The sequence below is a fragment of the Perca flavescens genome, chromosome 4 (assembly GCF_004354835.1).
Source record: "Perca flavescens isolate YP-PL-M2 chromosome 4, PFLA_1.0, whole genome shotgun sequence".
Lineage (NCBI taxonomy): Eukaryota > Metazoa > Chordata > Actinopteri > Perciformes > Percidae > Perca > Perca flavescens.
In genome coordinates this window covers 7560356-7585717 of record NC_041334.1, presented here as the reverse complement: position 1 = coordinate 7585717, position 25362 = coordinate 7560356, and the positions used below count along the sequence as shown (strand labels likewise).

Genomic DNA, 25362 nt, shown 5'->3' with positions numbered 1-25362 from the left:
CTCATACGGTCAGAGAGCTGTGTGTCTTTCCTGAACACTAGTCTCTGATAACCTCCGCCAGAAGGATTACTTCGCCTTTGCTCGGCATATCCATCTGGGAACTTTCCGTTGGAGAACTTTTGGGAAGGGGCGAAAATACTGGTTAGCTGATTGGATAAAGAAGAGAGTGGCACGTGTTTGCATAATTTTGAAATATTTATTCTTTACCATTAAGCCTACTTAAACTACTTAATTACCTAGGTTGGTGATAGACGGGACAAATCAACCAATCAGATCAAACTCTTGCCGAAACCAGTCGGGAGAAGAGCAGAAACATCTTTTCCTCCGAGAAAAGCCTCCAGTGCCGTTTTTTGCTCTTCTTTCAATGAAGGAATACTTTCTAATTCGGATAAAACTTGCGCGATAGCTACACTCATCTCATCCGCGGAAGCTGCCATGTTGTTTAGACTAACAGTTGCTTCTCGTTGCGTCACACCTAAACCCGCCTCAAAAACAACGCTGATTGGTCGGTCGGTTGGCGAACGGCTCCAAATCTTCTCTATCTCAAGATGCCAGACTGATCTGCGAGTAGAAAACTGGAGCTTGCGAGATCAAGAGGAGTCTCATGAGGCTAAGTCTCTGATGTTCCCCCATTATATTCTCCCCAATCGGTCTCTGAATTAATACACTTCTAAATGATTTCCCTATCATTTTTAACACGTGCCTTCACACCTAACCTTTTTGGTGCAGTTTAAACAAACTGCGTGTGTTAGCCTATTTCGTTCTGTTCGTTTAGCTGTCAATCAGAATAACCAGGCTGCTTAAAAAGGTGGTCCCGGTGTGGCCCTTTTGTGGTGTGAAAGCAAAGAGAAGAACATTATTAATTACATATTTGCACTGTTGTAATTTTTCTTTACACACACAAGGCCTAGAGGTAGGCATTAATTGTTGTGTACAGATGTCAGATTGATACCAGGCTGCATTAACAGACCCCCAGAGCAGTTTGGGGTTTGGTGCCTTGCTCAAGTGCACCTCAGAAGTGCCCAGAAGGTTAACAGGCAGCTACCAGTCCATAATCTGTACAGACTGATCCGTGCTGGACTTGAACTGGCCACCCTCCAGTTCCCAAGCCAAGTTACATAACTGGGCTACTGCCACCTAAAGCAGACCAACCGCCTTATATTATTTAATTGATGTTAGTTTTTCCAGTAATGAAAATGCATTTAATTTACGTGTTGGGGTGCCTTGAAATTTTCCTAACTTAGACATGACTAAAAAGGTTTGCAATAACTTCTGACTTTATAAAGGAACACGCCGACTTATTGGGAATTTAGCTTATTCACTGTAACTCCCAGAGTTAGACAAGTCGATACATACCCTTCTCATCTCTGTGCGTGCTGTAATGCTGTCTGACGGCTCCAGCGGCATTAGGCCAGTACAGAACATGCAGGTGACTGGTTCCAGTAATTCTACTGCTCCGAATAAGTGACAAAATAACGCCAACATATTCCTATTTACATGTTGTGATTTATAGAGTCACAGCGTGTACAAAAAACAACGTAACATGAGACACAGCCGTCTTCTAACTGTAAACAAACCGGGAACTATATTCTCAGGCAGGACAATATAGTACTTGGGTGGAGGGATATGCTCGCAGCAAGCCTGTCTGAGAATATAGTTCCCGGTTTGTTTACTGTTAGAAGATGGCTGTGTCTCATGTTACGTTGTTTTTTGTACACGCTGTGACTATACAAATTACAACATGTAAATAGGAACATGTTGGCGTTATTTTGTCACTTTTGGGAGCAGTAGGCTAGTTGGAACCAGTTACCTGCAGGATCTGTGCTGGGCTAAGCTAATGCTGGAGCCGTCAGGCAGCGTTACAGCACGCACGGAGATGAGAAGGGTATGTATCGACTTGTCTTACTCTGGGGGTTACGGTGAATAAGCTAAATTCCCAATAAGTCGGCGTGTTCCTTTAAAAGGTATTCTTTGCAGGATTTGTCAGTTGGTGTTTTTAAACAGTGTTCAAAGCTGGCCCCTCCTTCACAGCTCAATAAGTGAGTAGCATTTTCTTATTTAGACATGTGTGATACGCCACTATTACTCAGGTTTTAGAAGCATTCTTAGGACCTGTATACAGCACATTCAGAATCTGTCTAAATCTGGGTTTTTACTGAAGTTTGTGACAGTTTACGGCCTCTTGGCTGTTTACGGATTACGGTTTACGATTTACAGCTTGCGTTGCTATGGTTGTTGTACACAAACCAACCAACCAGCGGTCAGTTTAACCTCGTCAATTTGCTATGGTTTGTGATGGCTGCTCCCAACTGGTTAGCTTTACAGCAGTAGCGACAGTTTGCTAATCCACAACCTAACGTAAGCTAATGTCGATTCTGCCATATTTCGTTTAGTCAGCAGTGACACTAACAGATTGCTACAGGAATGCGCGTCCATGAATCTGGGAGGGCAGAGATTCTGAAGGGAGGGTGTATTTGTTTGGCAGCTGAGTTCAAATATCAATAATCTTTACGCAGCATCGCTTACTGCACCTTTAAATAGTGCAGCATCTCTGAAGCTCTTGGCATTCAGAGTCAAATGTACACACAGGGAACATTTCCCTCTTCGCTCCAGCCTCACCTCCTATAATAATAATAATAATTTCTGTTGTAATGTAAAATGTTTAAAAAGGTCTTGAGAATTTATCTACGTTTGGAAAGAGCATGACTTTTTTTCCTCCAAGAAGCACAGTGGGGTAGCCTGTTTTAGCTATGGTTGAATATATACACGATAAGGTCACTGTGTGTGCTGCTTGTTGCATGGTGATATTGTTCAAACGTTTGGTGGTTCTTGCAGTGTTTTTGGTAGAAGTTGAGCCATATTTTTGTGGATCTTTTCAGCCATGTGGTGGCTGCTTAAACTGGGCATTCAACAAATAAGAGGTATGAGGAAAAAGAGCAGGGTGGCCTTCACACTCTTTGTAGGGCAGATGATGACATTGAGAGGCTTACAATATATGCAACCTTTATATTCTTTAGTACTAACCAGACTGTGCCTGTAAAACAGAGTAGAGAAAACTAGGAGCTGGGTATTGATTGAAATGTTTAGTATTAGTGCCAAAATGAAACCTTTTAGTACAGATAACAAAACATTTTTCTCTCCAGCCCTTACTTTGACAAATACAATTTGTGTTTCAAACTGTGTGAATCTAGTCCACTGCGTGAAATGATCCTGTGCATAATGGGTATATTGTCGTTGCATGTTGCACATGCAGCTCTCTATTGAGAACGTGGAATCTTCTATTTCATTGTCTAATTCACCTCTCACAGCACTGCAATGGTTGTCTTGTCTATTTCTGCAGATTTTTCCTGATGTAAATAACAATTTTGATCATTTTATTCTAAATTCTATGTTCAGAGGCCCGTTTCAGAAAGCAGGTTTAGTGAAAACTCTGAGTTTGTTAACCCTGAGATGAAGGAATCTCTGGGTTTTCCATTTCAGAAAGGGAGGTAAATAAAACCTGAGAAAGAGGGGTTACTCTAGCCCGTTTCAGAAAGAGAGGTAATTTAACCTCAGAATCAGTTACTATGGTAACTGAGTCTGTGAACCTGGTCGGGAGCCGGTTTTCTTCAATAAACCTCGAGTTTCTCTCAGTCTCCTACCTCTGACACAGCGCTCTTTAATTATCTCATTCATTCATTCATTCAGTCTGTATCAGGCGCATTTTTGCGCAGTTTTGTTATCTGCATGAATAAAAAAACAGGGTTGGTTTATTAACTGACTATAAAACGTTTTTTTTCTCGAACATGGCATGTCCTTTTCTTTGACAATCCCGTTAATGAAGAAGCTGTATTGCTTCAGAGGGAGTTAACCATACATCGGGAGATGATATTGAGGCCCCGACTAGATGTATTTTCATTTCCAGATAACTACCTATTTGAGCCATTTCATTTTTCTTCACAGTCCATCAGATATATGCATACGCCGACCGATTTGTTTGTGGTTATTGCCATGGTAAATCATAGTATCATTGCTCCATTCATGTTGCCTTTTTATGGTGGTGGTGCACACGCTTAACTCTGAGTCAACCTACTCTGAGTTGATTGAACCAACTCAAATCAGCTGTTCTTGAACTGAAAACTCAAGAGTGTCTCAATCTCAGAGTAAATCAACTCAGAGTTCAGGGTTAGACTTTTGTTAAACCTCCTTCCTGAAACGGGTCCCAAGTGTTTGTGTTATAGCATTAAAAATGTATGTATTTGAGATTTTGTTTTTGCTTATTCTAGTCAAAAAAGGGACTAGAAGGAAGACTTGAGGAACTGAAAGGTACAATATTTGAAAGCATTGTTTTAGTATCAGTACTGAAGCCCACGGATTATACCAGCACACACATGCAGGAGTAGTGTGAAGTTCACGTCTGAGTGAGTGTGTGTACATTTGTCCGATGGTAAAGAAATCCAGTCAAGTCTTACACCTCCACCCTAACGGTCTCATTTATCATTGTGCTCTAGCACATGGGTCACCACACGGACACTCACAAGCATATGCACACACGTCTGCTCTGAATTCACCCAAAGGAACATCATTCACATCTAAATGAGGTCTGAGTGACCTGACCTTGAAAGGCAGGCAGCAGCCAGGACTTTACTTTCATCCAGCCAGGAACACAACACCACACAGTTTGGAGGGGCAGCCAGGATTTCTGCAACTTTCACTGATATCATCCCAAATATTTCAGTAATTGGTACAAAGAGCTGAACAAAAAGATTCTGACCTGATCCACTGTGTTCCTCCGATGACAAGATGAGGTTTTTCCCTGGCCACAGCTATTTACAAGAAGTTGAGTCCCCAGGTTTGAGCAACGATGGCAGTAGAGGATGTCACTGAATGGTGAGATGTGGCTATTTACACAGAGGAAAGGAAGACAAAACATTTTCCCCATCAGTGTCACAACTATGAAGTACAAATACCACTGAAGCAGTAACACCAGGTGAAAACCCTTCAGGTCATTGGCATCTTTTTATGTAGCATACAATCAGCATCTTGCACTTAAATGAGGGAGAGGATAAAACATGTGTGTACCAAGTACCAAATCTATTCATCCATAAAAAAACATTATATATGGAATGTTACTACAGATACAAATGATAAGCAGTAGGGCTGGACCCGAATATTCGCATATTTGTTTGGTGGGTTGGTATTTGAATTGAAAATTTGACATTCGAATATGTATACATATATATATATATATATTTTTTTTTTGGTTTATTTATTTTCTGCATTTATCTGTCGTTCACACTCCAGTCCAGCTGGTGGCGGTAATGCACATTTAAGTTGGTTTGCCAACCGCCAATAAACTACAAAGAAGAAGAAGATACTGTCGGTACACGATGACGCCCACTTCGAGCATTTAGCGAGCTGGGCAGAGAAGCTAGCGACGATAACAAGTGCGGAAATGGAAAACTGTTTCACGTTTTTCCGTTGCTTGGAAGCTTGGATATTACATTTCCTTGGACTCTTGGGGATTTATGAAAATCAAGTTTTGGTCCAAATACCACTTTGTTGCTGAAAGGACAACGAAAACAGGTATGCATGCACTATCGGCTGCGCAGATTAGGGCTGAATTGTTTTATTTTCTGTTACTTTGTAACAGTTGTGTACATGGCTGTATATTTTAAAGATTTAATGCTTTAAAGTTATAAAAACGCTCATGAGTGGAAGTTTTATCGAGGTTACAGCGACGCCCCAGTCACAAAGTGTCCCGTTGACGGGAGGGTGATTCTTGAGAGGTTAAAAGTTTATTAATTCTGAACGCGTCTGGCCTGTCTATCTATATTGCACCAAATACGACACTGCACTCCCTTGTGAAGTCATTTGGATGAAAGGTTCTCAAAATAATCAAAATGCAAACAAACAGACAGACACAGAGATTCCTGCCTTTATTAGAGATAATAATATGTTCCGAAGCTTCGAATATTCAATGCTCATTACTACCGAAGCTTCAAAGCTCAAAAAATGGTATTCGGACCAGCCCTAATAAGCAAACATTCAATATAAAGTAATGAACAGAAGTGACAATACCTCAAAATGTTTACATGAATATATAAAGTCTGTCTACAGTACATACATACAGACCCTTGAAGATCTGTTTTTTTATACCTCTATTACTCTTTTCTTTTTTTTCCAGGGCCAGTGAATTGTCAAGTCTGCCGGTTAACCCCATTTATATCATGAGGGTGGGCCAACAGAAACATCTCTGTATGTTGCAACACAGTTCCTCCAAAATAAATTGAATCAGCACCTCTCTAAAACAATTTCAACAAAAACAGAATATATTACCCTTCATATAAAGGATTTATTGTTGGACTGCTGGATTACATTGCTGGAAATTAGTTTTAGTTAGGTGTTCCTAATAAACTGGCAACAGTGTATTCCCCACAGGATACATTGTAATAACTGCAATGCTAACTACCATATATAAGCATGGTAGCACACCAGTCTAAGATAATAACCATGGTGTCCTGCTAAAAATCAGCATGTTAGCATTGTTGTTGTGAGCATGTTAGCATTCTGACGTTAGCATTCACATTAAAGAACAGCTGTGCTTGACTACAGCTTCACAGAGATGCTAGCATGTTTGCAGATGCAGTCTTTTTTCACTTGTGATGGAATGATGTTTGCAGTTTTTCCGGTCTTCTCTTAACTAGAATGAAATTGTCCCAGTATCTCTTTACTGGACAAACAAAGACAAAATGACATCAATCTTCATATAAGCGTGTTTCCCAAAATGTTGTGATGTACCTTCTGAAGTGCAAAGCTATCCGTCCAACATTTAGCACCACAACCCAGTGCCCATTTGACACTGCTTCAACATTGTTGGTAATGGGATCAATGAGATTACACGTTAGTTACACAGATGCCCAGGCACTGATAAACTGATACACACGCACGCATCCCCCCAAAACACACACACACACACACACACACACACACACACACACACACACACACACACACACACACACACACACACACACACACACACACACACACACACACGCCACTGGTGCACCTCACCCCTCCATCTGCATGTAATGACTGTCCCAGTCAATTCCCAGTGTAATCAGTCCAAACCAAAATACCAACCAACCAAGGTAAAGACAAGAGGATGTGTAAAGAGGAGGTGGGAGTGTGGAGGATGATTAGGAGCTGGGATAGACAGGTCATGGGCTTGATTTATGAGTCATCCCAACTGTTGTGGTGCAATCAAAACGCACCAGTGGTCCCATTCTGCATCCATTTCCTCCTCCCCCAGTCGCAGGGCAAGGGAGGCTGGGAAAAACAGGAGCGTGTGTGTGTGTGTGTGTGTTAGGGGTTGGTTTGTTCTGTGTGACCCCCTCTTACGCCTTCTGTTCCAAAACAAGGGAATAAGAACTACATAAAAAACACAATAGACACCCTCCCATCCCCCATCAGTCTCCTGCTGGTTGCAACTACCAGTGTGTGTGTGTGTGTGTGTGTGTGTGTGTGTGTGTGTGTGTGTGTGTGTGTGTGTGTGTGTGTGTGTGTGTGTGTAGCATAGCAGTTACTTACTGACCAAACTGAAGTAGTACATCACAAATTTCAGCCTGAGAATAATTAATGTTTTGAGAGGAGCTGTGCCTCAAGATTTAAGCCAGGACTTGCGCTTTCTGTCCTACCTTCTACCTGACAAGCTGCCAACTCAAAGGGTTTCGTAGTCCGTACGCTCATATGAAAACTCAAATTAAGAGTGGTTGGGCCTCTACAGTACCGTGAAATACATTCAATTAAAATATCTGCCATTTTTTTACAGCGGCTAACAATATGAAAGCTGAAATGATAAAATCCCTTCTTTTTGCTCTGCATATTTGTGACCCTTCTCTTTTTACTGTTTCATCATGTTTTGAGACTGCCATGGAGGATAAAGCAAGAAGACATTAAGGTTAATGAATAAAGTTGGTACCATAATAAACAGAGATATAATGTCCCTAACCCCAAACATGAACATGCCCAATTGGAACATATGGGCAGCCTTAAACCCTTCAATATCTTCCTTTTACTGCTTGAAACAGGTCCACACTGTAATGAGGAACCGCTCTTTTGCATTTTCTTAAAACTCCTGTTCACGTTACTTGCTAAATTCAAATGAATCCACATCTTTTCCAGAAATACTTAACTTAAAACTTGTGTCATAAAGACAAGATACGCCTTTTGTAGCCGTTTTAAACTTTAACCAATGACTTAAATCTTTAATTTTGCAGTATGGTGCAAAATGCCATAAGAAGGCATTCTAAGTCTTTTGTGGCTTTTTTTTAACATTTCCTCCAACTGTTTTCCTGGCAACAGCTCCCCATGTCTCTAATTTACTGATCTGCGTCCACGGGTGTGTTGAAGACAACCATGCGCTTCCCGTTGGTCAAAAGCAGTCGGGCGGGGAAGATGATCTGTTTCATGAGTCCCTGTCACCCAGTATCTTTCTCTTGCAGTCATACTGCGTTTGCAGTTTATAAACATCTGCTGATAAGTTTGGGAGAAATCTTATTCTGCTGTTTTTGTACATCACCTCTTTCTTCGCCCTTGCGGCTCTAAGGAGGTTTTCTCTGCCTTTGTAGTATAGGCACTTCACAGTAAAATGTTCTCGGAGCAGTGTCCCGTTGTGATTCGGTGAGCCCTCTCCAGAACAAGGGGGGATATCTTCAGAATGTCCGCTGTCCATTTCTCCATGTAAGAGCAGGGGTTGGAGCCTCTCTCTCAGGTATACCCAGTATGTGGACGTTATTGCGCCGGCTTCCGCCCTCCAAGTCTTTTCAAGTTTTTCCCACAACTTTTTTTGTTTTGTTGTTAATCTTGTCCTCTGCCATGGATACACATTGTTCAGCCTCAGCAATGTGGCCGCTGCATTCTTTAATGTCGGTTTGAACATTTTTAATTGCTTTTAGTACACCATCCATCTCAGAGTGAAAATGTTGTTTGAATGACTGTATAGCTTTCATGTCAATGAGGGGCAAGATGGCGCCGTTGTCTCTGGCTGGCCGTCTGTTTTTCTGGATCTCTTTTTGCTTGTCTACAGGCGTATGTTTCCTTTCCTTTATTAATCTAAGTGTGGCCTACCATGTTACTACATCACTTGTATACGACCGCCAGACGCTGCTCAGTATCGGAGCAGCTATGGAGTTTGACCATAACAAAGGCGTGCCCGCCGAGTGCTCCAGCTTTCCGCCGCCACCACGGCATAGATTTTACACAGAAGCATAAATCACGCTTAAGGTATATTAAATAGACCTTTTTCACGGCAGACATGTTGACATGTCATAGTAGGAAAAGCACAGGCGTATTCAAAACCATTAATGATGGCTGCATTCCACTTAGGAGAGGCCCTGGTATTGTGCATGCTGACTCAGTGAAATAGCTTACTGGGACACTTGATGGAATTGAGCCATTTTTAAGGTTATCAATTTCAGCTGTGCTTTTCCTACTATGACAAGTCAAAATGTCTGCTGTGAAAAAGGTCCGTGAGTCACTGTAAATGATGCATTCAGTAAACCTGCATGAAACTAAGTTGCTCTTGTGTGCTCCCTTAGACAAGTCATTTAGGCTGTTTAAAATGGGCTACTTGAACTATTTATTAAGATAATATGTGTCCGTCCGTCAAAACATTTTGATAAACATATTTTAACCTGCTCCAGGAGTCAGAATCTGACAAAAAAGCTGGGGCCTCATGTATAGAAGACTTTCATACCAGAAGATGGCATACACCCAAAACTTGAATAGTACCTACGCACAGAAATATTTACATGTATAATACATGGTTGTTATCAGTGGGAAATAAGATGGGTGCGCACAATATACTGTAGCTATATACAGAGGGTGACTGAAAGTATTTTCTAAGTGGATTTTTCATTAATTTCACACCCTCGTCTTTAACAGAAGTTAAGTAGCCTGCGAATTAAACAGTTAATAGCGTGAAAGATGTGAAACATCCACATAAATGTTCAAATTGTTATGGAGTATCAGCAGATACAATTATGTTTTTTTCACAGTCAACATCATAGACGTCTGACAGTAACTGAAGTGGAGACTATTTTGTAATGTTTGGTGAATTTCTGCACTTTTCAGTTAGAATTCGCCACGTTGCAGAGCCAGACAAGACTTTGCGGACAGCACGCAAATTCACATGGCTGCTCGAAAGTTTGCGTGACGGCCTGCACATTCTCACTACAAGAATGTACATCACACTGTGTGCGTGAAAACCAGCGTACACAAGCTTTTTGTGCGTATGCAACGTTTATACATGAGGCCCCTTGAGGAAACAAGAGCAGATCTCAGACTTGACAAAAATCACAATTCCGCTCTCAAAATCTTTTCAAAAAAATTGGCATGCAATATTATTTAGTTTTGTGCTCACTTAATAGTTTTGACATTAACAAAATGTATAGTGTAGAACACAGAAAGACACACACACACACACACACACACACACACACACACACCCTACCGTGTCACAGATGAGCTCATTGTTAACAGATCAATACAGAGGAATAACTGACACACAAACACTCACTCCCTCACACCCTCCGTCTCTCTCACACACTGTAGCATCAGCATGCACTCCTTCTACCCATGCAGGATCAGAGCCACTCAGCTGAGTGTACTCTTGCAGGTTGCACCAGGATAATCACTAGACACATTTGTATTTGTTTGTGTGTGTCTGTCTGTATGTTTCTGGCTGACACTTCAGCAACCAAACACAACCAAACCCTGACTCTGCCATAGACTGAACAAACACATCTGTTTGCTCTTGTCTATGGTGGCAGGGGGAGTATGTAAACTCAGCAAAAAAAAAACGTCCTCTCACTTTCAACTGTTTTAATTTTCAGCCAACTTAACATGCGTAAAACTTTGTATGAACATAAAAAAAATTCAATTACTACGAAATAAACTGAAAAAACTTTTGTTATTTCTATACTGCATTTTATTCAGAAAAGTCCTTCTACCAGTTGTTTTCTCCATAAACAGGGGGTTAGACAATCTGTTTAAATGTGGCTATGTTTAATCAGTCTCTGATGGGACTTAAAAATCCAAAACAAAACAGAACTGCGGAAAACCTGTGAAATCCACATGCATGCATCCACGTGCATGCATCCAATGAAAAGATTTTTGAATCTTACGGTCCCAAATCTGGAAGACCCAATTAAAGTGAGTGACAGGCAGCAGCACTTCATTGTGTTGATGTGGTTCAGTCCCACACCATGTTTGTCTTCTTTGTCTGAAACCCTCAAGGGGCAGAGCGTATTTGGATTGGTTGTTTAAAGTTCCACAACAACTCCCCTGTACTTTATCTTCCCCCCTCTTGTCTGTGTGTGTGTGTGTGTGTGTGTGTGTGTGTGTGTGTGTGTGTGTGTGTGTGTGTGTGTGTGTGTGTGTTCAGGGTGCTGTAGTGGTTATGGGAGTCATATTGAAGGATTGACAGTCTATTTCCACAGTCTCTCCCACACACAGTTATCAGCACAGTGGCATGACAGCAGCCTAAATACTAGTCATTACTATGTCCCCCCAGCTGGTCAGCTCAGATAGAGCCAGACTCCATGTATCACATCGGCTGATGCTACACAAATGTCGACGCCAGAAAAAATACACAAATGTAAATACACATTACACAGTGAATTCACAGACTTTAAACCCCAATCCATTTTTACACTACTTTGTTTACACTGAGGCTATATTCAGCATGTGACAGCTTCAGTGTCAGTGACTTTAGATTGTATGTGTCTCCTCATACTGACAGGGGGCTGTGTCAGGGCTGTGTTACTACGTACGCCCTGCTACACCCTGTACCGCCCTGCAGTGCCCTGCCATGCCATGAACTACATAGTTCATAGTTCCATTATCTTTATTGTGACTATTATTGCCACTGTTCATCACACCCCCAACCGGCACCATCAGACACCGCCTACTAAGAGCCTGGGTCTGTCCGAGGTTTCTCCCTAAAAAGGAAGTTTTCCTCAGCACCTAAGGTTTCTCCCTAAAAGGGAGTTTTTCCTTGCCACTGTCGCACTAAATGCTTGCTCTTGGGGGAATTACTGGAATTGTTGGGTCTATGTAAATTATAGAGTGTGATCTAGACCTACTCTATCTGTAAAGTGTCTTGAGAAAAAGTATATTTGGTTTCACAGGCTGGTCGCCACTCCTCTGGATCTGTGGGCTTTGAAGGAGTCAGGTAACAGATGCACAAGCTGGCAGTAAACTAGACACACACACACACACACACACACACACACACACACACACACAAAAAAGTGCTGCTTCGATTCCCAAATGTCTTCATTAATTCTTCTTCACACCAGCGAGTCCTCTCTGATCGGGCGTGTTCTCCCAGCTCAACAGCTACAATCAAAGCCTGTCTAAAATTAAAGAAGAGCTAGTCTGCATGTGCACACACATGACCTGACAATGTCACATATGTTGACATAGCCATGTGTGTTGAAAAACCTGAGACTCTGCACTTCAGCACACAGCGTTTCATCTCTGCTGCATCTCTGTAAAACTGTACAAAATATTCTGCTTTGTAAAAAGAAATGTGTATTTTTAAAATATATTTCTCACCCTAAATATAGGGTTGGGTACCGAGACCTAATACGGTATCGGTGCCTTAACGACCGTTATCTACCGGAAATTAGAATAAAGCAGAGAATAGAACGCTGGGTAAATGATGACCTCCTTGAGACAATTAGGATAAGAAATAGGAAGTATGGTAAATTCACAGAAAACAAGAATGAGCAGAGTTGGGCTGATTATAAAAAGGCAAGAAATGAAGTTAATAGATTAGTGGTCAATACTAAAAAGGCATATTTCAATGAAAAAATGGCTGAATACAGAAATGACTCAAGAAAGTTATGAAAACTCACTCTAGATCTTGGCAATAATATTACATCAAAGAAGGAGATAGTGGCAGATAGCTTTAATAAGTATTTCTCATCTGTTGCCTGGAAGCTTGTGGAAAAGTTACCTGGCCAGACTAGTCAATATGGTGAAAGTCATGTGCATGATTTTTACTCTAAGTTAGGTGTCCAGGTGGGGAGCTTCTTTTTTGAAAAGGTGTCGCAGGCATTTGTTCTTGAGAAGCTGAGAGGGCTTGATGGCTCTAAAGCCACAGGATTAGATTCCATTCCATCTAGATTTGTGAGGGATGCTACTGAGATCATTACTCCGAGCATTACTCATATTGTAAACAGGTCAATAGAACAAGGATAATTTCCCAATGATCTCAAAGACTGCCAGAGTGATTCCACTATACAAGAAAGGGAGTAAAGTAGACCCTGGTAATTATAGACTTAGAATTATAGTCTCAATTCTTGGTTGTCTGTCAAAGATAATTGAAAAGATCATTTTTGAACAGATTGATAATTACTTAAAATCACTGTTTACTGTTTCTAACTGACTATATCAAAAAAGGAGGTAGATAATGGAAACTTCTGTGGCATAGTCATGTTAGACCTACAAAAAGCTTTTGATACAGTCGACCATTGTGTTTTAATGTATACATTGAATGCCATGGGTTTTAGTGAACTAGCACTGAAACGGGTGGGCTCCTATCTGGAGAATAGAATGCAAGTAGTGTACATTGGGGGGAAAATGTCTCAACCAAAAGAAATGGACTGTGGGGTACCTCAAGTGAGCGTTTTGGGTCCACTTTTCTTTCTGCTATATATAAATGACCTTAAGTCTGCTTGTTCATGCAGTCTTTTTTTATATGCAGATGATTCTGCGCTGGTTGTTTCTCACAAGGATAAAAATGTGATTGAAAGCACACTAAGGGCCGTTACAGAGTCAACGCATCAGTACGCGTACATGTCCGCGAGGCTACGCATCGCTACGCTTCGGCCACCATTATGCGTTGATGCGTAGCAAAATGCGTCGTCCCAGTTTTTGTTGTTACGTGCCAATGCACTATGCGTTGTCGGTGGGGGCGACATTGCAAGTATTGTACATTATTTCAAGTATAGGTTATATTTACAGAAGAAGGTTTGAATACAATGGCGGGCAAAGAGGAAAAATTATGATGATGGCGGAGGAAAGCATTATTGTGCAGGGAGATCATCTACCCCCAACCCCGCCTCATCCATATCCCAGTTTCCCCCACTTCTATCTGACCCTCCCACCACCCCAACACTAGTGGCTTCGACCGTTTCTGCAGTTACCCCACCATCTCATCCCCCAACCACCCCGACATAATCAGCCTCCCGTGGTGGCAAAAGGAAGCGTAAAAGTGTCAGGCTGATTATGGATCCATGTGAGAGTAACCTCCTCGATAGACTGCAGGAAATACGGCAATAGAGAGAGAGTGAGATAGAGAGGGTGAGGGAAAGCGAGAGGATCGACATACACACCACTTTTTGTAATTACCTGTGCCATTTTCTACAAAATCTCCCACAGGAACAAAGCACTATTTTGATGTGCGACATCAAACAACTCGACTCTGCTACCCCCTGTTGCGTGAGCGGTGTATTGCTTTTCACGCTCGCCCGTGATGCTTGCGTTCGCAGTGTAGACTATGAAAAGGAGCACATCGCTCACATTGCTTGCTCGTGTTGACTGCTCGCGTTGACTCGCGACTCGTTGCCAGCGGCCTTAGCGCAGAACTTCTAAATGTTAGCATGTGGATGGCTGATAACAGATTATCACTTTGTTTAGGGAAAACTGAATCTATATTGTTTGGAACAAAGATAAAGTTAAAGAAAGCCTCATGTTGTAAGGTCCTAGTTGGAGATACTGTAATTACTGCCAAGGAATCAATCAGTTACCTTGGATGTATGTTAGATTGCCACTTATCTGGATTAGGTAATCACCAAAATAAATCAGAGAGTCCGCTTTATGGCCAGAATATCAAGGTTTTTGGATGAAAAAAACAAAGCTAATTCTGGCAGGAGCTTTATTTCAGCCTTATTTTGATTATGCGTGTGGCTCATGGTACAATGGTGTCACAGGTAACCTGAAACATAGGCTTCAGATGTCTCAAAATAAATTAATAAGGCTTATTTTAGACCTCCCCATAAGAACTCATCTGGAATCTTCCCACTCTGAAAGGGTGGGATGGTTGAAAGTTGAGGATCGAGTATCTCAGTTGCAGCTGTGTATGGTACATAAAATTGTTTATGGAGATGTTCCCAAATATTTTTATTATTTTAATAGAGTAAATGAAGTTTACAGGTACTCCACTAGGGGTAGCTCAACAGATGTTGTACCCCCCAGAGCTAAGACTAATCTGGGTAAACAGTCTTTTCTTTATGCTGAAACTAGCCTTTAGAACAGGTTACCTGGAATAGGCAGTTTTAAACAAGGTTTGAAAGTATGGCTTAGGTGGCAATCATAGTCAATACCTATTTGTATTGTTGTTGTTTTTTGTATAACATGGATGAATTTGTTAATGTATGATGAATGATTGATGTGTGAGTGACCTGCTGCCACATGTATGACACAGAGTACCGTTTCATATTTTATATTTAAGTGGTCAAATAAAAATCAATCAAATAAAATAAGTTATTGTTATTACATTTTTAATAAATCATTTAATTTTGACCCTGTGGCCTTAGCAATAAGCAAGCCGTTCTTCAATGTCGCTGACTGTCATTTTGTGCTCCTTTTTAAATATAAATAAATATATTTCAGTTCAGGCACCGGCACCGTTTTAAAAGACACCCAACCCTACCCTAATATCAATATCATAATTGTGTAGAGTGTGCATTACACAATTCCTTGTATGCTGACACCATTGTAGTTGTGGGCAAAATACTGGGATAGAGCGATCCTGCGATTTCCATTCGTGGTCCTCCTTGAAGCCAGCGCTGCACATATAGGGTGGTTCCAGGGTAGAAACGCTGAGCAAAGCTCAGAAGAACCATGAAGAGCCACCAACTGGCACAACTTGACTGATTTTTCCATTACAATATGGTGGAGCAGTAAAAAGGGTTGCCTGCCTTGCTCATGATCATGTGTGGGGGATTCCTCGCCTGAAATATTCAGAGAGCCACATTTGCCTTCCCTGTTGTGAGGCCGTAGTGGAGATGCATGTCGTGTCATGGCGTGACTAGAGCAGAACGAACCGGGCCCTGGAAACAACCTAATAGCGTTTTCTAAAGGCTGTTTTATGGTTCTGCGGAGGCTCCACACAGAGCTTTCGCTGTAGCCTACGTAAGTGGCCTGATGTTTATACTTGTGCGCCAGAGTGTGCGTCGAGCCGGCATGTGTGTGTGCGTGTGTGTGGGGAGTGTGTGGTAGAGCGAGGGAGAAGTCAGAGAGTGACTGTGATTAGTTTCAGAGCAAGTACAGACTTTAGAGTCATAGTGAGGGAAGGTGGGTAATCTTTAGCAGGAAACGTTAACCCTCTCCTTGATTTCATGTTGTTTATGGAGAAGGAGAACCAAGAATTGAGACAGGGGAAATGCAACGCTACCAAACCTGCGACGTGTATTTGCATTTCTCAAGAGGTGCACATCAGGCTACAGCGTAGGGTCCGGCGTAGACGCAGAGGGGTCTGCGGGGGTACGCCGTCAATTCGACACAAAGCATAAGACAGCCTTAAAAATAATGGTTTTGTCTACATCTCTCCCTGGTCATTTTGGCCAGTCTAGAGAGCTTTTACATGCTTGTGTTTCTCTGTTCAACGCTTTATTGGTTGGTAGCTTAAAGCAAAGGGAAACAGTGAGGATGGGTTTCAATTTGTCAGCTACCTCACCCTCCAATGATGGGGTCACAGTGTAAATGTGTGAGGTGGGGTGTGTATTGTCCTTTCATCCCTTTCGGTCTGTGTGTGTGTGTGTGTGTGTGTGTGTGTGTGTGTGTGTGTGTGTGTGTGTGTGTGTGTGTGTGTGTGTGTGTGTGTGTGTGTGTGTGTGTGTGTAACGGTGAGAAAGGCCTACTCTCATTGACCAGCGTCATGTGTGTTTAACTGCACCCCTTTGGGTATCATCTAGCCTCCATCCATAATCTGTCCATTGTCTCTTTCAATCCATTATTTCTCCATCACTCACTCACTCACACACACTTGCTCCATCCATTTCCTCATCGCCATCCCCTGTGCTGCCCCTCTTTGTCTCTCCAATTTACCTTTCTGTTTCTCTGCGTCTTTGCTCTTTCTCAGTCTGTATATTAATTTAGTCTGTCTTGGATTGATGGAGGGGGAAGGGAGAACAGAGGCAGAGGATGGCTGGTTAAATGAGAGAGAGGTCAGGGTACGGGACAAGGTGGAAGATGGGAATTATTGAGAAGGAGAGAAAAATAAGAGACACTTGCCATGGTTAAAGACATGTCTGGGAAGACTTCATCACATATTGTGGAAATCTAATGAACCTTTAATGTTCTTAATATGAACAATTTAAAATATTGTAACAGATGGAAAAGCAATTTCACACAGCTGCTAAGCCAAAACCTCAGCAACAAACAGGCAAATAATCAAAACCAAACAACAAAGCCACAGCAGAGCAGAAAATGGTATCCTCTCATTTTAATACATTTGAATAGCAAAAAACCAACATCAATCGGATAAAGTTCTTCTTTTCTTAAATAGAAATTATGCTGAGTAATTAATGAATTAGTCATGTCAAAAAAGTTTGCTATGTTAGTGTAATATAATGTAACGTTACCTAGCTTGTTTAATTGCTTGTTGGATAGAAATGCAACCACTACAACTAACGTTACCACGGCGATAAGCCTAACATTGTGTGTAGAGTTGTGTTTGAAGTGGCTGATCAGTAGGTTAGCTGCAGTTAAATATATATCTTCTGTCCCAGACGAAACCTAATATTTATGTGGAGGATGCAAGATAATTTTATAATTATAATATGACCGCGTGGTGATCCTATGAACCTAACTTATATTCACACAGCTGACATTAAACATTTGTGTTGTTGTCCAGATAAAATGACAGAGAAAAGAAAAACAGACATAAGATCCTTTTTCAGTAGGCCTACACCAAAACACCAAGTAAGTACAATAAGTCCTCATATCAAGACACGTTGGTAACATCTTTATAAGAATGGGTGCTTATGGAAATACTAAAGTCACTATGTCACAGGCGCAGGAGACAGAAAGAACTGAGGGACAGGGAGACCAGGGACAGTCAGGTGGAGTGTCTCAGGTAAGTGTGTTGAGCTTAGTTCATATTTTTGGAGGCGTGTGGCTGTCAGGGTTAGCAGATGAGCTTTACCAGTGGCTCACTAATTTACATCATGATCAGCTAATTTAACAAGTGTACAAAAGTATTGTATTTCTTTTATATGGGGACACTTTTTCAAAATAAGTCATTATGTTTTAAGGTATTTTTGTGGCTCGATTGTAAACAACTTAAAAATAAATACATGTTCAAGAAGAATATTTTGGTCAATTTAGCCAGCTTTTTCATTGAATCAAGAGAAACGCTGAAAAGAAGCATAATGATACAGTCTCCATGCTACACTAATGATAGTATTAAGGCTTTCCTCTAGGAGTATAATTGTGGCTGTATTATTTGTGTCCCCTTCAAAATTTGCTCTTCAGAAATTTTATGTTTATTGTTAGATCAGATTTACGCCCAATGACGGCAGTCTGCAACGTCACAGCGTAAACATACACGCTGCATGGCACTTTCTAAAGCCACGTGGCGCGTTATTGCGAGGCTACGTGTTATCGCAAGGCTACAGTTGGGTTTAGGAAACGTCACGTGCAGGTTGGGATTAGGAAAAGAAGAACAGGGTTGGATTTAGGAAACATGACACACGGGTTTGGTTTAGGAAAAATCCAGAAAAGTGAGAGGTCCAGAAAACTGCCCCGGAACACACTGAGGCGACACCGACTTGAGAAACGTAATACGTCTCCATAGCAGCAGGCGGCGATACTCTATATTGTCTATTGTTATATTGTTACTCTAATTGGAAATTCAAAGCCAGACTGTCATAGCGGCCGTTGAGAATAAGATCTCATATTGTACTAAAATAGTTCACTGAAATTTCAGCTCAACAAAGGTCAGTTTAAAAGATTTTTGTCAGATTTTGAGAGACTCTAGTCACGCTCATTCTGCTCGCCACTTCCGGGTGAGTCCCGACTGCCCTGCCGCCGACTGAACATGTCAGGTCGGCCAAAATGAACGCCCACAGCCCCTCAGACGGACGACGGCACGGGACACACCGAACAGATTCAAGTCACTGACCTTGCCAGACTGTCCAATGGCCAATTTTCGGCCCTGTGTGTCCCAGGCTTGAGTCAATGGAGGCCAAACGGCGTTGATAAACACGGTAAAAAGAAAGTATGTGTCTTAATAACACGCCAATAATGGCATACAAATTGGCGTGTCATACATACGCCACTTTGTGAGATCAGTCTGGAAAAAACCACGCCACGGCCTAACTTAGAATACCTGAATCTAAAATGTAGTCATATTTCATGCACAAGTGTTTTTTTGTTGTTTTTGTTGTCTTCTTTTTTCTCAGGGTTTGGACAAATTTGGGTAGTGGATCACAAAGACTTAAGTAAAACTTATTTGTAGTTGGGGGGTGTTGAAGATATCAACAAAGACTAAATATCTTCCACTCCAAACATCCTTGTTTCAGCATTTTCCTTTCAAAGTCAAGCACAATATGAAAGGGAACCCTGTGGATGACCTACTTTTTTCACCTTTTTCACAGCCTCCCCCAGTTTTGACAACACAGAATTACAACCCTGCTTGGGTCTAATATTCTTATGGTCTGGAGCATCTTCAAGGAGGGGGCATTAGAAAGAGGAATATGGAACTAAATTGAAAAAAGCTTCAGGCTGCTGAAAAGCCAGAGTGAGTGACTAAATTTTATGAAAATTGGTCAGGTAGGGATTGAAATTCTGCACCCTGCTCTGCTTGTCCGGGAAACCCAAGATGAATGTAGGTGACTTTACATAAAAAAAAAAAAAAAAAAAAAGAGAGGATGCAATCAGTGAAATGGGTTAGTGGCCCCTGCTCTTCATTCCTCTGTCTCGTTCGTGAAAGTCATGTGATAATGCAGACCAAAAAAAAAAAAAAAAAAAAAAAGAGAATGAGAGGACGACTAAATGACTTGATACGATTATATTGTTCTGCTTGCTGCAAGCACTCCAGCTGCCTCGCTCCAGGAAAGTCACCTTGTCTCGCTGAGGGTGTGGAGATGGGTGGGGTTGATTGCACTTAGTATTACATCAACTTGTTTGTTTACTGTGCGTCTCATGTACCATCAGACAAACAAAGGACACAAAAGAAAAATACTCAATAGTTAGGTTTACCTGAATGGAAAAATAAACTAAAACAAAGAGGGCATCAGACAAGGACTCAGTGAGCTTCTTTACAACATACCTGCTCTAGTAATGTGTGTCTGACAAGCTGGAGTCTGACTCTTTGTCATCAGGAACATTGAGTCCCAGGGAACAAATGGCCTGCGAGTGATTTACAGTCCTCCTGGGAATGGATTTATGATTAGCAGCCACTTTCTGGGATGACCACATCCTTCTGGCAGACCCACAACAGCACACTAATTGATGCACTACTTATAGACTTAAACTTACTTAAGTACCGATTACAAATGTCATCACATCCCACATGGTCACATCTGGAGGGAAACACTGCAATTTGCTGGGTTTGCTTTTACCTCCTCAAGGGCTAACCAGACTGTCCCATTTATTAATCCCCCATACTTTTCATATACCATGATCTCTTCCATCATACGGACCATAGAGAGCAACATATTGAAACGATCTGAAACGCAAGTATGAAACGCAAAACGCAAGTAGCTTTGTGGGCGGATCTTGGGCGCTGTTGCTATTATACCGGCGGGATAAATTACTCTTGCGCCCGACGCAAATCTTAAATGGCTAGGTGTGGCTTGGGCGTAACGTGCAATAAACCAATCAGAGCGTCATCTCACATTCCCTTTAAGAGCAGGCGGATTGCTATTATGACGGCGGATTTGCCTGGCGCACGCCAGCGGGAGCTGTCTGAGATGCGGCAAAGTAATAAATGCCCATCTTGGCCGGGTGGCGATGTTGCTGCGGCCCCTCGGGCGCATCTCCTCAAGTCTGGAGAGGATTGCTGCAGCCATGGAGCGTGGGCCTCCAAACGCACCACCTGCTCCTGTTGTGCCCCTTCCTCCTGCCCCTCCCCCATCCCGGACCAGATCCCGCCGTAGTTCAACATCACGTCTCCTTAAGTCCTCTAATATTTCCTCATTTATGTCATCAACACATCCATGATTCATGGAAATGTTGTGTAAAACACAACAAGCCACAAAGAATGCTGCGACTTTTTGAGGACTGTACTGTAAAGTGCCTCTTGACCTATCCAAACAACTGAAGTGCATTTTCAGTAATATTTTCCTTTGTAATTATGTATGGTTTGCAAAAATGGGAACTGCTGTGTCCGTTTAGACGAGAGAAGTGTACGCGCATTGTGCACACGCTACATTATGGCCAAGTATGCACCCCTAAAATAGCATCTGAATAACGCGCTACTGACTTTAGACTAGCGCCACTGACTTTAGACCAGGTTTTTCCTGGTCAGTGGCAGAAATGTTTTCTGAAACTGCAAAATAGCACCAAGTAACGCCGGAACACACCTCCTCTTTTCGCTGAACCACCCCCGGGAGCGCAAACACGTTCCCTATTTTACCGACGTGCGTCTGTGGAGGGAAAAGTCCGCTGTGCGTCGGGTGCAAAATAGGAATGATACATGTGTCGGTGTACAAAGGCAATTGCGCTGAGTGCAAGATAGGGCCCATTGTCTGTTTGGAACATCATTGTAAAGTTTCAGTTTCTAACTCAAGGCAAAGGGTCAACTTTTTTTCTGAACTAAATGAATGATGAATGGTATTGTTTTTTTTTCCAGTGGCACTTTTGGCAGAGCCGAGCCATACCATGCCGCACTGATTAACGTTTCCTTTACAGCCTAAGTTTTAGCGCACAGAGCCTTGCCCGAGTTAGGCCTTCTCTGGAGTACGGTCAAAGTGCGCCCGACCCAGCAAGCCCCCTTTTCCCCTCTCAAATGTTCTCAACTCATGTTCACTCAACTCATGCTTGTGCTGGAGACCAGAGAGAAAGAGGTTTTTAAAAGTCTCAGGGCTTTTCCCAATATGTGTTCTTCTATTGACTTGTGTTCTTGTGTCCCTGTGAAACGTCATCTCGTGCTGCCAAAGTACTGTCCCAATTACACACGTTCCCATTTCGCCAAGAACAGTTAAAATTCCCAGAGATATTCTTGACACGCCCATTTACCGAGGATACATCGGTTGGTAACTTGTATTAACTTCGCAGCACCTGTATCCCAACATTAATTTCGGCATTCAATGATTGTTGGATTTCCAGTACATATACAGCCCAAAAACGGGACAATTTTAACAATTTTTGCCATCTTATTCATCACTAAATTCAGTTCTGAGAACATTTTAGGCGAGAAATGAAAGGTTTAGATTTCGAATATAGGCAGTCTTGGGAAAATCTTTGCCGAATTGACAATTTGCGGCAAAGTTTTCGGAGCTCCATAAACTCAACAAGCGCACACCGCGCGCGCACACACACACCGCGCGCGCGCGCGCACACACACACACACACACACACACACACACACACACACACACACACACACACACACACACACACACACACACACACACACACACACACACACACACACACACACACACACACACACACACACACACACACACACACACACACGTCTATGAGATATACCAGTTTCTATTCGGGAGACTTGTTTAAATTATGCCATAGGCATTATATTCATATTTTTGGTGTATTTGTTTTCTGATTTTATTAGAAGTTAAGTTTCAGTCTGTATGATAAATGAACAGTTGTACATAAAGTGGTAACATGCTATGACATGCTATGTAGATTAAAGGGGAGACACCAACCTTTATAATTTGAATTTCTAATTTCCATCTCCCTGGGCATATACAGTGCACTACAATAATATAGAAATGATAATTCCACATAATACTAAAAGAAACACATAGGACACACCAGTGCATATGCCTATATATTTTTATAATTTAAACTGACTTAAACTTATACACTAATAATAGGGATTGCGTTCCACTCTTTTGAATAAGTAAATGGTGTTTGAGCTAAACCATAAACAATAAAATTAAAGCTAAATTAGTTTTATTTTTCAATATTATTGCAATAGTTGTAGCATTATGAGGTTTTCTTGTCCGGAGATTGTTTTAATACAAAGTGGTTATATTGTTGTGGTTTTTATATCTAGCTGTTATTTTGGAGCCTTGCAGGTAGCCTCGGTGCTGGGGGTGTTGAGCAATAACAGGAAGAACGCATCGTCTCAAACTGTTAACAGCGTTTTCTGTGCTTGTGAACTTGCGAGTTTATTCTTCCAAGAACAACCAGCAAGAACGTTCTCCCCAAGAACACAAGTCCGTACTTTGCATTCTTGGTATTGAGAAACGCCCTCTGTGTTGCACTCCACCCTCAGCCATGTTGCAAGAGGAATGGGAACTACATGAGACTGCTGTTCATTGACTACAGCTCAGCTTTTAATACAATATCCCCTTCGAGACTGTTTTACAAGCTGGGTGACTTGGGTCTGACGAGTGGTCCATGTGCATTGATCTCGGACTTCCTCACAGGCAGATCCCAGGCTGTGAAAATCGGTGAACACATCTCCAGCTCCATCTCCCTAAATGAGATGTGTGTGTGCTTAGCCCACTGCTGTACACGTATGACTGTGCAGCCATGCACAGCTCCAACTCCATCATAAAATTTGCGGATGATACAGTAGTGCTGGGGTCCATCTCCAACAATAATGAGACAGCCTACAGGGAGGAGGTAGAGAGTCTGGCATCATGGTGCCAGACTAACTGCCTCCATGCTTAACATAAGCAAAACAAAGGAGCTTGTGGTGGATTTCAGGAGGGGTCAGCACTCCTATACCCACCTCAACATCAACGGGGCCCCGTTATCTCTAGCTTCTTATTTATTCATGTTTTAAACTTAACTTTAATTCTATAACTTAACTTATTATGCTATTAGTTATGTGATAGCACAGTTGGCGTGGAGTCAGAAATTAATTTCACTGCTTGTTGTAAGTGACTATGCATGGTTAGGGTTAGGGTTCATGTCTCATGATTGTGTCATGTCACTCTTATGTAGATACCATCAAGCAAAGTGTTACTGTCACTGCTAATGAAGACCAACAATTCCTGATTGGTGATTCCTTGCTGCTTCATAAAAAAACCTTTTACATAACTAAATCATGTTTTTTTGTTTTGTTTTTTAGATTATTTTTGGGGCATCTTAGGCCTTTATTGGATAGGAAAGTTTAGGTATGAAAGGGGAGAGAGAGGAGGAATGACATGCAGCAAATGGCCGCAGGTCGGATTTGAACCCACGGGCGCGGCACAGAGGACTGAGCCTCTGTACATGGGAGGCATGCTCTATCAGGTGAGCTACCCCGGCGCCTCAGGTTTTTTAATTGTTAAGAATGTATAGGAAATTAAACGTGTTCTCAATCATTCCTTTGACCACTCCAGCCATGGATCAGCCTGCAGCGCAACCATGGCGCACAGAGCTCCAGAGAACTGGGGATAAGAGCAGGCGGGCAGGGGTGAGATCTATGCAGAGCGCCGAAACAAAAACACAGAGAAATCACTGACGGTATGATAATATCCAAAACACAAGATTCCCTCTCAGTGGTTTATGACATGAGATGAGAATACTTTCAAAATACTAATGTTTTAAAATACACACAGAGCTACCTATAGAGCCTTAGACTCAAACGGAGTTGAGCCAAGCCAGCACATGTGTATGGAAAAAGAATCTCCGTAGGAAGTGGTCTGGGTCGCAGCACCACTTTTCTATGTGGCTACCGAGCAGTTTGCAATAGTCACACCACACCCTGCAATGTCCACTGCTGAAACATTTCCACTAGGAGCCTGACAAGCAGCCTTCATTAATCCACAAAGTAGAGAGAGGACCACTGATGTTGCAACTAGCAGCACCATTTTACAAGATGTGACTTGGCTTAAATGGACATAATGCAGATTAAATTATCTTTTCAGGTTATTTAAAAAAGGTTTTGAGGAAGAATTTTACTAGAAATAATTTTAACAAATAATAGAACATTTCCATAATTACAGAGAACAATGTCAACCTCTGCTGCATTCTGATCTTCCAAAACAAACTGAGCAAAGCAATTAATAAGGTGGATGGATGATGAAAATATATAAAATCACTTCCACCATGCTTCAGGATCTTAGCAAAAGCAAAGAAAGCCTCTTCCAACACCCTCTTCACAACAGGAAAAAAAAAGGAAAGGAGGAGACTTGCACTGGAATGAGACATGGGCCATCATCATCAGCAAGTCTC

The 25362-nt window shown here is 41.8% G+C and overlaps 1 protein-coding gene across 1 annotated transcript in view; it reads right to left on the bottom strand.

Moving 5' to 3' along the window:
* plxnb1b (plexin b1b) overlaps positions 1-25362 on the bottom strand; it is a 184043-nt gene that overhangs the window by 82741 nt on the left and 75940 nt on the right. The window contains 1 exon segment of the mRNA XM_028576526.1: positions 4754-4880. The gene's annotated coding sequence lies outside the window, so the exon portion shown is untranslated.